The sequence below is a fragment of the Lissotriton helveticus genome, chromosome 9 (genome assembly GCF_964261635.1).
Source record: "Lissotriton helveticus chromosome 9, aLisHel1.1, whole genome shotgun sequence".
NCBI classification, from domain to species: domain Eukaryota; kingdom Metazoa; phylum Chordata; class Amphibia; order Caudata; family Salamandridae; genus Lissotriton; species Lissotriton helveticus.
Window position 1 is genome coordinate 132185227 of NC_136070.1, and position 12881 is coordinate 132198107.

A 12881-nucleotide genomic window follows, 5' to 3' on the forward strand; every position below is an offset into this window, starting at 1 on the left:
CGACATGTAACGGCAGCCTGCTGTTTCCAGGCAGGATCATCAGCTAGTGTCGGAAAGACGCCAAATCTCAAAGACATCAGCTTTCTCTTAATAAAAATAGAGTAGGTTGTTTCCAGGTACAGTGTCGGTGTCAATGTCTTATAGCCATTTATCACAGCCCATGAGTGCGAACGATGGGAGAAAATTTCTTTGTCTAAAACTAGTGAGTGGAATTTGGCCACTTTGTTTAGAGTCTATTTTAGAACGGCAAATGACAGATTTTTATCCCATACGTTTTTGAGCACATTGTCTCTAAGGCATGCGTGAGGAATTGATTTACTATAGATTTTTTGGGGGTTTTGAGCTCTTGCCATAGGTAGGTGTTAAGATTTTTATTGCATGCTATTTGCTTGATCTGATACCACACCTTAATGAAGGAGTATAATCTGCCCGGTGTTTCGTTTTTTAATCCAAACTCGAGTTGCATTTGCGCTGGTGATGTGCTGTTTGGTAATCGTAATACCTTTTTATAAATTTTTGTTGTTAGGCTGTTTAGTAAGTCTGCGTCTTTTCCATGCATTGCCACACTTCCATAGGTCAGAGTTGGGAGAACTTTGTTTGCCATCACAATTAATAAGGGTTTAAGTGATGGCCCTTCCAATTTTTTTGACAAAGTACTTAGTCCAAATAATAGGGCACCAGCTCTTTGAGTCAAATATTTCCTCTGTTCTTCAAAATTGAGTTTATCGTCTATATAGAAACCAAGGTATTTATATGCTGAGACTTTCTCTAACGGTTTCCCCTTTAACCTAATATCAAGATGCGATCCACGTCGGTTGGTAATCAACATTGTTTTGGTTTTTGAGATGTTTAATGACAGCTTGTTTGCCAACAGCAAAGCAGAGTGTTCCGTAACTAATCTGGTTAGTCCCACCTTTGTTAGGCTCAAGAGTACTATATCATCTGCGTAAGCCAGATGGGTGAGCTGTAAAACACCTAGTTTCGGTGGATGGGCATTGCAATGGTTCAGTTTCCCGGAAAGATCAGAAATGAAGAGGTTAAATAAATGTGGAGCAAGAACACACCCCTGTTTGAGGCCGATCGTTGTGGGAACTTTTCTCGACAGTCGTGTTCCATCGCCTATTTTTACTTGCGACCAAGTATCCGAATAGAATAGCAGCAAACCCCTTAGAATATTCTCCGGTATTGCCCACGTTCTCAGTTTCGCCCACAATAAGTTACGATCTACACTGTCAAAGGCTGCCTGAAGATCAATAAAACACATATTCAGGTCCTGTTTACTACTCATGCACTTCTCCGCAATCATAGTGATGGATAGGATGTTTGCTGTTGTTCCAATCCCCTTCCTGAACCCCGTTTGATTAATGGGGATCAGGGATTTTTCGCCTGACCAGGAGACCAAATCGTTTGATAGTAAAGATGCGAAATATTTAGCCTCGACATCCTGCAATACTATCAGACGATAATTGTTTGCTAATGATCTTTCTCCACCTTTATAAATTGGCATGAATATTGATCCTTGCCAACTTTCAGATACTTGATTCAAGTTTTGCACGTCTGAGAACAGTTCCGCCAGGCAAGGTCCCCAGAATTCAGGGGCATATTTATACGCCGCTTGTGGGATGCCATTCGGGCCTGGCGCCCCGTTGGTTTTTCCTTTTTTGATTATTTTAATTATTTCTTTATGGATTATTCTGAGGGTCTGCAACCGATATGTTGCAATGTGCACTGGTCAACGTTTTACTCCATGGGACTTTTACTAGGCACATTTTGTTTTGACTTTTTGTGCATGGGTCACTACTTTGGGTTATTGTCGAGGTATCTTTGAATTTTAATGCGAGAAACTCTGCCCACTCCGATTCCTGCACGTTGGAACTTAAGACGTTACAGGGTCTTGTTAACTGATTAATTGTTTGCCAAAATATACTAGTATTCTGTAGTTTTGAACTGTATAACTGACTTCATGCATTATCACTTTACAGCAAGATTGATTGGCGTTGACAATGCATGTTTTCTAAGTGACGAGCGCTTGCTTCCCTGTTGATATGAAAGTTATGCAAAACATACAGTAATTTTAGAATGGCAGAATTTCAAATCCTGCCCAGGTTCTTGAGCAGCTAGTTCTTCATTTGGTTCTTACATGGGTGAATTTGTTTTTCAGTGATCTGGTTACTTCAAGATTTTTCTGTGACAGAACTATTCAAATGCGGGGTACTGCTGCAATTGGAGATTTCGTACTGAATAAGAAGTGCTCTTTCGATGCTTTGTTAATCAGCCATCAGACATCAGCCTCGAGGGCAGTGCTTAGGTATCCAACAGGTAGAAAAAAAGCTTGTTTCCAGACTCCCACCATTTCACTGGCACCTTATTTTGGAAACTCTCTTGTCCAGGCCAGAATCAGGATCCATATGCAATTGGACTTCCCGCCTTTTCCATGACTACCTTTTGTCTGTGTTTATGGCGAAGCAATGACCGGATGCCTCGGCCAGGGTTAGGTTTGACATGTAAGAAGGTTCTGATTTCTCTCTCATCCTCTTGTTATGTCAATCCCGCAGAAGGTTCTTTGAGAATATGAGGCACACGGCCCCCACCCTAGCGGCCTACCGGGGAAACGCCCGGTAACCGCTATGGCCAGTCCGGCCCTGAGTATGTAAACGTCTTGACTTCTTCCAGTTCTTGATTATTCTTTCTGAGCATAGAAAGCTATGGTCACTGTTTAATCTCCCCTCGCCCTTTGGTCTCTTCCCCAGCGCGAGGGCCTCGCTTCATTGATCTCTTGTGACGATTGCTGCCTCGCGCGAGTTTGGCGGTTGGGGCAGAAGAATCCTGTCAGGAGCCCTTTTAGGGCGTTGGGTCAGGACTTTTTAGACTAACGAACTGTTAATGCGGGCAACGCATTTTGAAGCTGAACACTCAAGGTTAGTCGTGTTTACCTACTTTCTTTTACTAAACCTCTTTACTGCTCCTCTCTCCCACTGACTTACAGGACGCCCAGAGATAGCTCCATTAATATTCACGAATTATTAACACAGCTGTAGAATACATTCAAAACTGCTTTTATATTTATATTTACTGGTTGATGAATGTAAAGATAGGGCTAAAAATACCAGCTTTAGGTGACTTTGCTTTACAGGACGGGACATTAAAATACGGGTGTCGCATGTAGAAAACCGGTAAAGTGAACCCCACATATTACACGCACACTGTCTCTTTCCGGGCATTATTAGAGCGTTTTGAGATTTCGTTTCCAGCATCATAAAACATTGCTAGTTTTAGCATCAAGAAGTTAAACGCTCATAGCACGCCTACTAGCAATTTAATTCTACATATGTTCAACAATTGACAACCTTAGCTTTTTATTGTAGAGCAGTAATCAAACAATTATTAGTCATCATTTGGCTTTGAAACAACCCCACAGACAATTCTTTCAAGTTGTGCTATTTTCACTCTTTTAGAAACACATTTCTTCTGCAGCAAATAAAATGAGCACAATGAAAGGAAATGTAAATCCAAGTCCACCCTTGTTTTCCGGGCCAAGGAGCCACCGTTAACATGGAGGCTCTGGATGCGTGCATTTAACACAAAGGTCTCCAGACTTTTATGTAATAGGAGCTACTTATGTTTATTAAAAATCATCCCAAGCTACTAATATTAGTGATGTAAGAGTGACTATCCCACCGAAGATTGTCAGCAGTGATTACATCAGTGCATTAGGCATGGTTCCAGCAGTAAAGTAAAAAAGTCTTTGACAAATTGAATTGCAATATTACAATATATAATATATAAAAGCCATAGTTGTAATCCCCCTAGCACTAAGTAAAAATATGACTAACAAACCTCTTCAAATCAAATAATAGCTTAACATATATTTTTGAAATTCAACCATTTTTCTCCAAGCATCAACTTATTAGTTCTGAAAATACTCACATTTTGTCTGGAATACATTCTTTTTAATTTTGCTACACATACAATAATTCAACTAAGCAAAACCTTCTATATTAGTATGCTGGGCTGCACACCGGAGAGCTACTCACAGGTAGTTGGAGAGCTACTAGTAGCTCACGAGCTACTCGTACAACTGTTTGGGAGCTATAGATGCCATCCGTCTTCCTTTGACACAGGGATCCGAAGCAATTACTGAAGATGATACTTTGAATGTATTTCAAGGCGCAATCAAATGTTTAGAAATATCATATGAGCCACAAGTCAATTAATCCATAGATTCATACCTTCAGCCTTGCGGATCCACGCTGCTCCCTGTGAATTTTACAACTTTAGAGATGAACTTATATGAATCAGGTAGAATTCAAAGATTCATCAGTTGAAGCACTTGGCCCATCAGGTGACAGCTCTAATAACAGCTATGTCAATGTGATTAAACCATCTACGTCAGGGGTTCGAGAGAGCCAAGTAAAATGATGGCTGCTGCATAGGAGGGCTCGTGAACCCCAACATGCTGGCTGCAATGGTGCAGGGCAGAGCCCCTGCCCTGCTGGGTGCATGAAAGCCAGCTGTGGAGCTTCTCCGGTGTTGATTGATGGGCCACTCCTTCCCCATAGTGCTGCAGCCTTCCTGGGCCTAGGGGAGCTCAGGAGGGCCGTTTTCCTGTGCCAGGCCCTGTTCTTTGCTTTGGGCTGCCCACCAGTGACTGGACTCGCCCTGGGTCATCGAGCGGAGACTAGTTGGGTAAGAAAGCAACCACAGCCTCAGGGCAAATTAGAGATGGGCAGACTGGCTGCAAGACACCTGCTGCTGTGGGCAGAGGGATGCCCACTCCCACTAACTGTATCACCACTGCCCTGTCTTTTTTGCCAGCCAGACCAGCCGGGGTCCCTCACTGCTCCTGACCCAGGGTGCGTCAGTTCGCTTTCACCAGCTGTAACCCACTCCCACTGCTATTGCTGTTTGGGCTGCGTATGGCCCTGAGAGACTCAGGACCAAGACCAAGGTGCCTGGAAACACAACAGACAGTACTCTGGTGAGCTAGCGAGGCCCAGGGTTGACTTGTGACCCCCTCATATCTCAAGGGGTGAGGCTGGACCTGGCCTACAAGCTAATGAACCACTAAGCTAACTTCACCACTTGTGGTCTTCATCTAGAGAATACCTGGCCCCCCATTCAAGATGGACAAACACAACTCCAAGCAGCCAAAGCTCTCCTTTGAAGCCAGACGTACCCCCTGAGGTCCTCCAGCGAGATGCTCCTGAAGAGGCCCCTTCCCTCTCTGACCAGGATATTGAAGGCATGTTTACTGACATGAAGCATAGCCCCTTTGCAATAGACGTGAAGCTTGATCTTCTTACCACTAGGCTGGTTTATATGAAAGAGTGAGTGGACAAGCAAGGCAGACATATTGACCAACGTGAGACGTGAGTGTTGGAAATTGAGGACGCCTACACAGCCACAAATGAGCCCCTTCTGTGGATGGCGAATGTTTTTGGGATAATTAAAAGGTGTGGAGGCCAGGGCCAGGCAGAACAACTTACGAATACTGGAGATACTACAGTCGACTGCCATAGAAAGAAAGGACACTTATTTTAGGATCATGCTCCAATCTCTGCTTGATTAGGCCCAATCCCTTGCATCCTCGACTTGCACCTCACATCTCGCTGAAGCACATATAGTGGTCTGATCGAACTATGCACGCAGCGTGGCTATTTTCATTTGCAGAGGTCTTCAGTGCCACATGTACACATCCATCTGGGATAAACAGGGCAGATATGTGGTTCTGCATGCTTCAAGGCAGACCCCATAAACTGGCTTCTGTGTATGGACCTAATGTTGACACAATCAACGTTTTCACAGATCTGTGGCACCAAATCCATAGCGTAGGACTCGCAACTGTTGTGTGTGGTGGTGACTTCAATATCGTACTGGATCACCACCTTAACCAATCCAGCAATGTGAGGTGATCACACCCAGGGGCCGCAGCTCAATTACACGTCATAATGGAAAACCACATGCTTGTAGATACATCGAGAATTAAACATCCCCACGATAGTGAGGGCACTTGCGTGGGTGCCACATACAATACCTGGTCCACGATTGACTATTGGCAGGTGACAAGGTATGCGGTCCCCTGGGCTGTGGCAGTTGAGCCCTTTGGTAGAACACTTTTTGACCATGCACCAGTCCTCCTTGACTTTGCCCTCCCTGAAACTCACGACCGAGCACACTCCTGGAGACTCCCTGAAAACGCCCCCATGACCTGATTATCCGATCAGGCATCATGGAATATTTCTCTTATAATGCCATAACCTCAGCCTCCACCCTATAGGAGGAGTTCAAGGTTGTTATAAGAGGTGCGTGCATTGACAAGCAGGCTAGGGTATTGAAAGTTATACAAATGCAACTCACTTGACTAAAATCAGATATCCATATGATTGAGCTATGTTTTTTGCCTCAGGTAATGTATGCATTCTTGCCTCAATCAGGCAAAAACTCAGAGAATATACCAAAGAGGCAGTTTGGGAGACACAGTACCACAGCAAAGAGGTGGTGGCTCTGAACTATGGTTAGGGAGATAGGGTGGGTTTGGAAAGACTGACCATGCCCTTCTACAAAGAGTATGCACAGATCCTTGCCCCTCACTTACTAGCTGTTTATTGGGCTTGGCCCCAATTACTTTACACAGAGTTTCAGGTGGTACACCCCAGACAGGCAGCTTTGGTCAGTGGCCTCCTCCAACCTGATAATCCCAATGACTAAACTGCCTCATGGCGAGGGAGACATTTTGTGGTGGGCACTGCTAGCTTGTGGAACTCTCTGACACTGAAGAAGGAAAGCAATCTTCTAGCATTCCGCAATCTTTTAAACATTTGGATGTTCTACAACTAGCCCGTACGCACTTATCGAACATCCCTTTCTGGTTAGCCAGTTCAGTAGTAATGCCGTGCCTAGACACACTCGGGTATTGGTGCGCATTATAAATCGTAATTTTATTTAATTTCAAAAGATTAGGAGCTGCCCCAAAATGTTTGCTAAGATCTTGGGTCCTTGGCGAACATGTTATGGATATGGTTGATTGAAATAATGAGCTCTCACTGGAATATCTATAATCTTGCTTCTGTCATTTTGTGCACACTTAGATATACTTTATTGATCATAAGAAGTTTTAAGAACTACATTACCTGTACCCTATTGCCCTCTGAAATTATGATTTATTGCCAACTCACTGTGAATACCAACAAAGAAAAAGAGAAAAAAAAGATTGGAATAAACATGTTAGTAATGTAGGGCTTGCAGTCACCGATACAAAAGTAAATCTCACAGAGAAAAAGGTATTGATAAAGATTTTGTGAGTTCTAATTTAAATATTTCACACGTAAGTGATGATGACATTCTGTACAGTGATCTTTATATTGAAGGGCTCATAGATGGCATAATGGCATATAACTTAAACTACTTCTGGATCCAGGTTAAACAAATTGCTCTGTATCAGATTTTGCATTTGATCACAAATAGCCAAAGGCTATTACACATTTTAAATAGTGCTGTACATACAAATGCTTATGGAGGTCAGAAACTGAAACTGAAAATACTAGGCTACATTGGGCCGGATTTAGATCTTGGCGGTCTTACCGGGGTCCCACCGCGGAAGTGGTCTATGTACTCTGCCAAGTTGTCAGTCTTTTACCCGCCATATTTAGATACGTGAGGCTTCAGGGTGGTGGGTTCCTGCTGAGCTGATTCATATTTCCTAGTTGTGCAGTTGGTCTCCTAGCGTCTGGTCCCTGGTGGAGGGAGTACGTAACGGTACATGCTCAACCATGCACCATCACTGTGGCCATTGGATGGAATGCTCCTGATGTCTATTGGCCAAATGGAAACACATGCATACCATGCTATAAACCACACCCCATTTCAGACCATGATCCTTTGCCAATCCAGCTCCACCACACCATTTATTACCTGATCTTTTTTGCTGTCAAAATAAGTGATATTGCTGTTTTTCCCTGTTTTTGTCCCTTCATCTTTTCTCATGTTTGCCATGTGTTTAATTAATTTGAGTTCATTAAATTATTTTCCACAATGCCAGGCCCCATAAATCCCCATTTTACTGAGGGAGAATTGTCAGTCATTGTGAATGAAATCTTAAGAGGAGAGCCACAATTGTTTGGAGCCCAAGTCCGAAATACAACCCTGTCATAGAAAAGGCTAATGTTGTACAGAATAGTCAGCAGAGTGGATGCTGTAGCAAACAACCTGCGCACACAGGTGGAAATTAGGAAGAGGTAGAACAAACTGTGTGGGAGGGTGCGTTCCCTGGCCTTCAAGCGTCACATGGAGAACAAACAGACTAGTAGTGGTTCTCCCATGCCCCCAATACCGTTCATGCCCTGGGAGGAGAAGGTCGTGCAGATCCTACATACTGAAGGCGTGACAGGAATACCTGGTGGAGTGGAGTCTAGTAAGTTACACTTTACATACTCTCACTAAATCTCAATGTCCTGTTTGCTTTTTAGTTAGCTGTTGCTAATCTGTTCTGTATATAATTTCATAATGTAGAAACCTCATACTATCAGTATCAGATACATCATATCGTTTGGGGAAATGTATTGTGCTGCATCTTAGATAACAGGTGTCAATCTCCACTGCATATCACGTCATGGTGTGGTGCCTGTAAGTTATACAACACCAAATAACTGATTACTCATATGTTTGTCATATTGTAAGTGTATGGCCCATTTCCACTACATAATTTCCACAGGTATGTTCCACTAACCATTATGCAAGTGTTGGGAAGTTGTCCTTGAAATGGACAACAACCATGATGCACGGTTTCTCTTTCCGAAACGAATATTTCTATGTCATATTACTCCTTCTTTCTTGTCATGTAGTGGTCAATCCCTATTCAATGCTCTCTTCTGATAATGATTTGTGTTTTTTTATGAATGTTTCCCTGTTCTTCTAAAACAATTAAATTGATGTCATGAGTTTCACAAATCAAACTGTGTTGACACAAAAATTGTCAGGAATGTAAATTACTATGCTGAATATAAGTGGGAATTGCTGAAATGTACATTGTACTGGTTCACATGATGGCTAATATCAAACTTTCATACAGGTAGTGGAAATGCGTGCTATGAATTCAGCTAGGCCTTGAAATTGTCAATTATACATTTTACCTCTCCACTATGTTGGGATGAATGGTTGGGAGTTGGTAGATATACTCCCTAATCACTTCCTGAGCATTTCAGGGCACCTTATTACCTGCTGATTTGAAGTTGTAATGTTTGAAATTGTTAAAAGTTAGGGTAAAATGTGCAATACCACTTGAAGCTATCATCACAATAATCTCTACCTATTTTGTTTTCTAGGTAGACTTTGTTTGTCACGAAAGATATGAATGCACAATATGCACTATTACTAAACAAATGTGTATCTTTTTCTCAATAGTTCAAACTGGCTGACCACATGGGCAGGTTCCTACCACTGAACATACTTCCACTCCAGCCCAGGTTCAAGCATCAGTGAGGACAGCACTCCTAGTGATATGGAGGAGCTTGAGGAGCCTGGTACATCTAGTCAGTCTAGGCAGATGACTCCAGTAACACTGTCTGAGCCCACACCAACACCTACCACCCAAGCTGTTTATGTTTATGTTTATTGGATTTGTATTGCGTGCAAATACCCGAAGGTGTCTCGGCGCATAGGATTATCGAGTGGACATTCAGGACGCTGAAGGCAGTCATTGGTTGAAGAGCCAAGTTTTCAGTTGTTTCCGAAAGATAAGAAGCGTGGGGCTGGATTTGATGTAGAAAGGGAGGGTGTTCCAGAGCCTCGCTGTAGCCACTAGGAAACGTCTGTCTCCCCAGGAAATGGTTCTGGTACGTGGGACTGGTAAGAGACAGGTCAATGATGACCGAAGGAGTCTATTGGGGGTATAGATCGTGAATGCATTTCTCAGGAAATATGGTCCAGAGTTATGAATCGCCTTGTAGGCGATACAGAGAGCCTTGAATTTTATACGGCTTCTAACTCGTAACCAGTGGAGTTGACGTATGGCTGGGGATGTGGAATGGTGTTTGGGGATGGAAAGTAAGACTCTGGCTGCCGCGTTTTGGATCAACTGCAATTTATTTAGAACCCGTTCTTGGGCATTCAAAAAGAGGGCGTTGCAGTAATCCAATTTGGAAAAGATTAGAGTGGTTATGAGGATTTTTCCTGCAGATGCAGGTAGATATGGGAGTAGCTTCTTGACTTTCTTTAAAGTAAAGAAGGAGGAGGAAACCACTGTGTTAGCGTGTGATGGAATGTCAGTTTATCATCAAACATGACCCCGAGGTTTCTGACCTTGGCAACCGGTTCTGGAGGGGGGCCCATTTCGTCTGGCCACCAGTTGTCAGACTATCCAGGGGAGAGGTTGCCAAAGATCATGACCTCGGTCTTGTCTGAGTTTAATTTTAGGCAGTTCCTCGACATCCAGGAGCCTATGGCTAGCAAAGCCTCTTGGAATCTAGAGGCAGCCGCTGCCCCGTCCTTATGCACAGCCAACACCAACTGGGTGTCATCTGCATAGGTGGTTAAACTCAGCCCGTGTGATTTTATGACCCTCGCCAAGTCCGACACATAGATATTGAATAGCTTCGGACTTAGCAATGATGCCTGTGGCACCCCGCACGGCAAGGTGAAAATGGGCGAGTAGAATGTTCCCAGTTTCACAGATTGAGTGCAGTTGGCCAAGAAGGAAGCAAGAAGATCCCTAGCTAGATGAGTAATCCCCAAGGTTGAGACACGGTCGATCAGGATTGAATGATCGACCGTGTCAAAGGTGGCGGAAAGATCTAACAGTATGAGGACCGCCGCCCCACCTTGGTCTAGGATTACCCTGATCTCATCGGACGCTTTTATCAGTGCGCTTTCCGTGCCATGGCCCTGCCTAAACCCAAATTGGGTGTCGTCCAGCAATTGATGTTGATTGATATATTCAGACAGTTGCTGATTCATGAGAGATACAAATATCTTGGCTGGGAAGGGAAGGCAAGCTATGGGTCTGTAACTGGCTGGTTCTGAGGGATCCAAAGAGGGTTTCCTTAGCAGAGGTTTGATGACTGCTTTTTTCCATATTTCCGGATAGTCACCAGTGAGGAACATGGAATTGCAGATGTCGGTGAGTGGTGGAGTAATGACCTCATGAAGAGGATTGAATGCGGAAGGTGGGCATGGATCAAAGGGAGAACCTGACCTGATGGTGGTCACGTGCTTACTGATTATTTCAGCCGAGGCTGAATGGAAATGTGAAAAGGTCGGACAGGCAGATATAGGCAGGGGTATGGAGACAGGGCCTTCTGAATGGGTTAGGGAAGAGAAAGATGAATATATATTGGTGACCTTGGTAGCAAAGTAGTCCGCTAAGGAGTCGCGTAGGTCTTGAGTCGGCTCGATAGAAGGACCTGATGGAGGAATGGAGAGGGTGTTGACTACTTGGAACAGTTTCTTAGTGGAATTTTGGGCAGACTCAATTTGTGATAGAAAGAAGGCACTCTTGTGAGTGACTATAGAGCGTTTGTATATAGCTAAGGCATCTTTATAAGTTTGTCTATCCTGAGGGCTGTAGTGTTTGCGCCAGTGTCTCTCAAGATTCCTGCAATGCTGTCTCTGGAGTCTGAGATCCTCTGAAAACCATCGGGCATGCGGGGTAGATCGATTTGGAAAGATTGATTTAGTCGGAACTACCGAACTAAGGGCGTCCTGGAGCCAGTCATGGTATATATTAGAGGCCTGTGTAGGATTTCCGTACGCCTCATAGGAGGAAGTAGTAAGGGTGTGAGTGAGGAGAGGAGTTTCTAGGTTTTTCCAATCTCGGGTGATTAGCGGGACTTGAGCTTTGGATTGTGGCGGGTTGGGGTCGTAACACAAGCTGTAACACCTCAGCAGACTACACATCCTCTGTTCCTCCCATGGTGACACTGTTTTTGTGCCCCCCAGTCCTAGGTGATGTTGAGACAACACCAGCTCCACTCACCCAGGAATCAGTTAGATGGGGCACCCAGGGCCAGGGGCAGAGGGTAGTGAGGTTAGGGGTCACAAGAGGGTATATGTGGGCCAGTATACTGAGTCCAGTGTGGTCACTGAAACCCACACCACCATCCACCAAGTCTTGAGAGCCTACCATCAGTCCAAAGACATGAGGGGTCAGGCACTCACCAAGCTCTGGCGGATGAAGCAGCTGCAGAGAGAGCACAACCAGCAGATGGAGCCCCATTACTCTAATATGGGCTCCATGATTAGGGTGCTTCAGGACATTTACACCCACATGTGCAGGGCTTTCCCAGCACCAGCTCTGTAGTCCTAAAACATCTGAGCCATCTACAATGACCACAGCCCTGCCACCTGAAGAACCACCAGCAGCTAACCCAGCCCTTGTAATTGTGGATCCACCCTCCCCCCCACTGCCCAGGGGACGTCCATTTAAATCACCAGGAGGTTAGGATGGCAAGACCTCTGCCACTGCCAGCAAGAAATCACAGCGCTAATTTCCTCAAGTGTGTTCCTACTATTCACTCTGCTGACTAGTTCGGGACACACTTGCCTTTCTGATGGCAGTAGTATTTTGGACATTGGGCTTCAAATAATTTTGGCTCTCCAAATATGGTTTCATTCACCATGACTGACTTTTGCTTTGCCTTTGTTATGTACTCCCTCTTTAATTTGATCATATATAGTACAATACATTTACAAATCACAAAGTCATAGGCTGGTGTTGTATATCTCAACTCTATCAATGCATTTGTTTTTTTCCATCATAACTTGACAATGAGAAAAATCAAAACATGATTTGCAAGTAGGTAATGTTTATTTCAAGTTGCCATTCATGACTCCCATAAACATCATACCATTCAATCATCAGCTACTATGTTTATTCAATTTGGCACATA

General features: G+C 44.0%; 1 long non-coding RNA gene across 1 annotated transcript in view; it reads left to right on the forward strand.

Annotated features, from left to right (window-relative positions):
* Nucleotides 1-2775: 2775 nt before the first annotated feature.
* Nucleotides 2776-12881, forward strand: part of LOC144782659 (uncharacterized) — a 201304-nt gene continuing 191198 nt past the window's right edge. The window contains exon 1 of the long non-coding RNA XR_013601194.1: nt 2776-2918. This is a non-coding gene — a long non-coding RNA (uncharacterized LOC144782659). The remainder of the gene's footprint in view (nt 2919-12881) is intronic.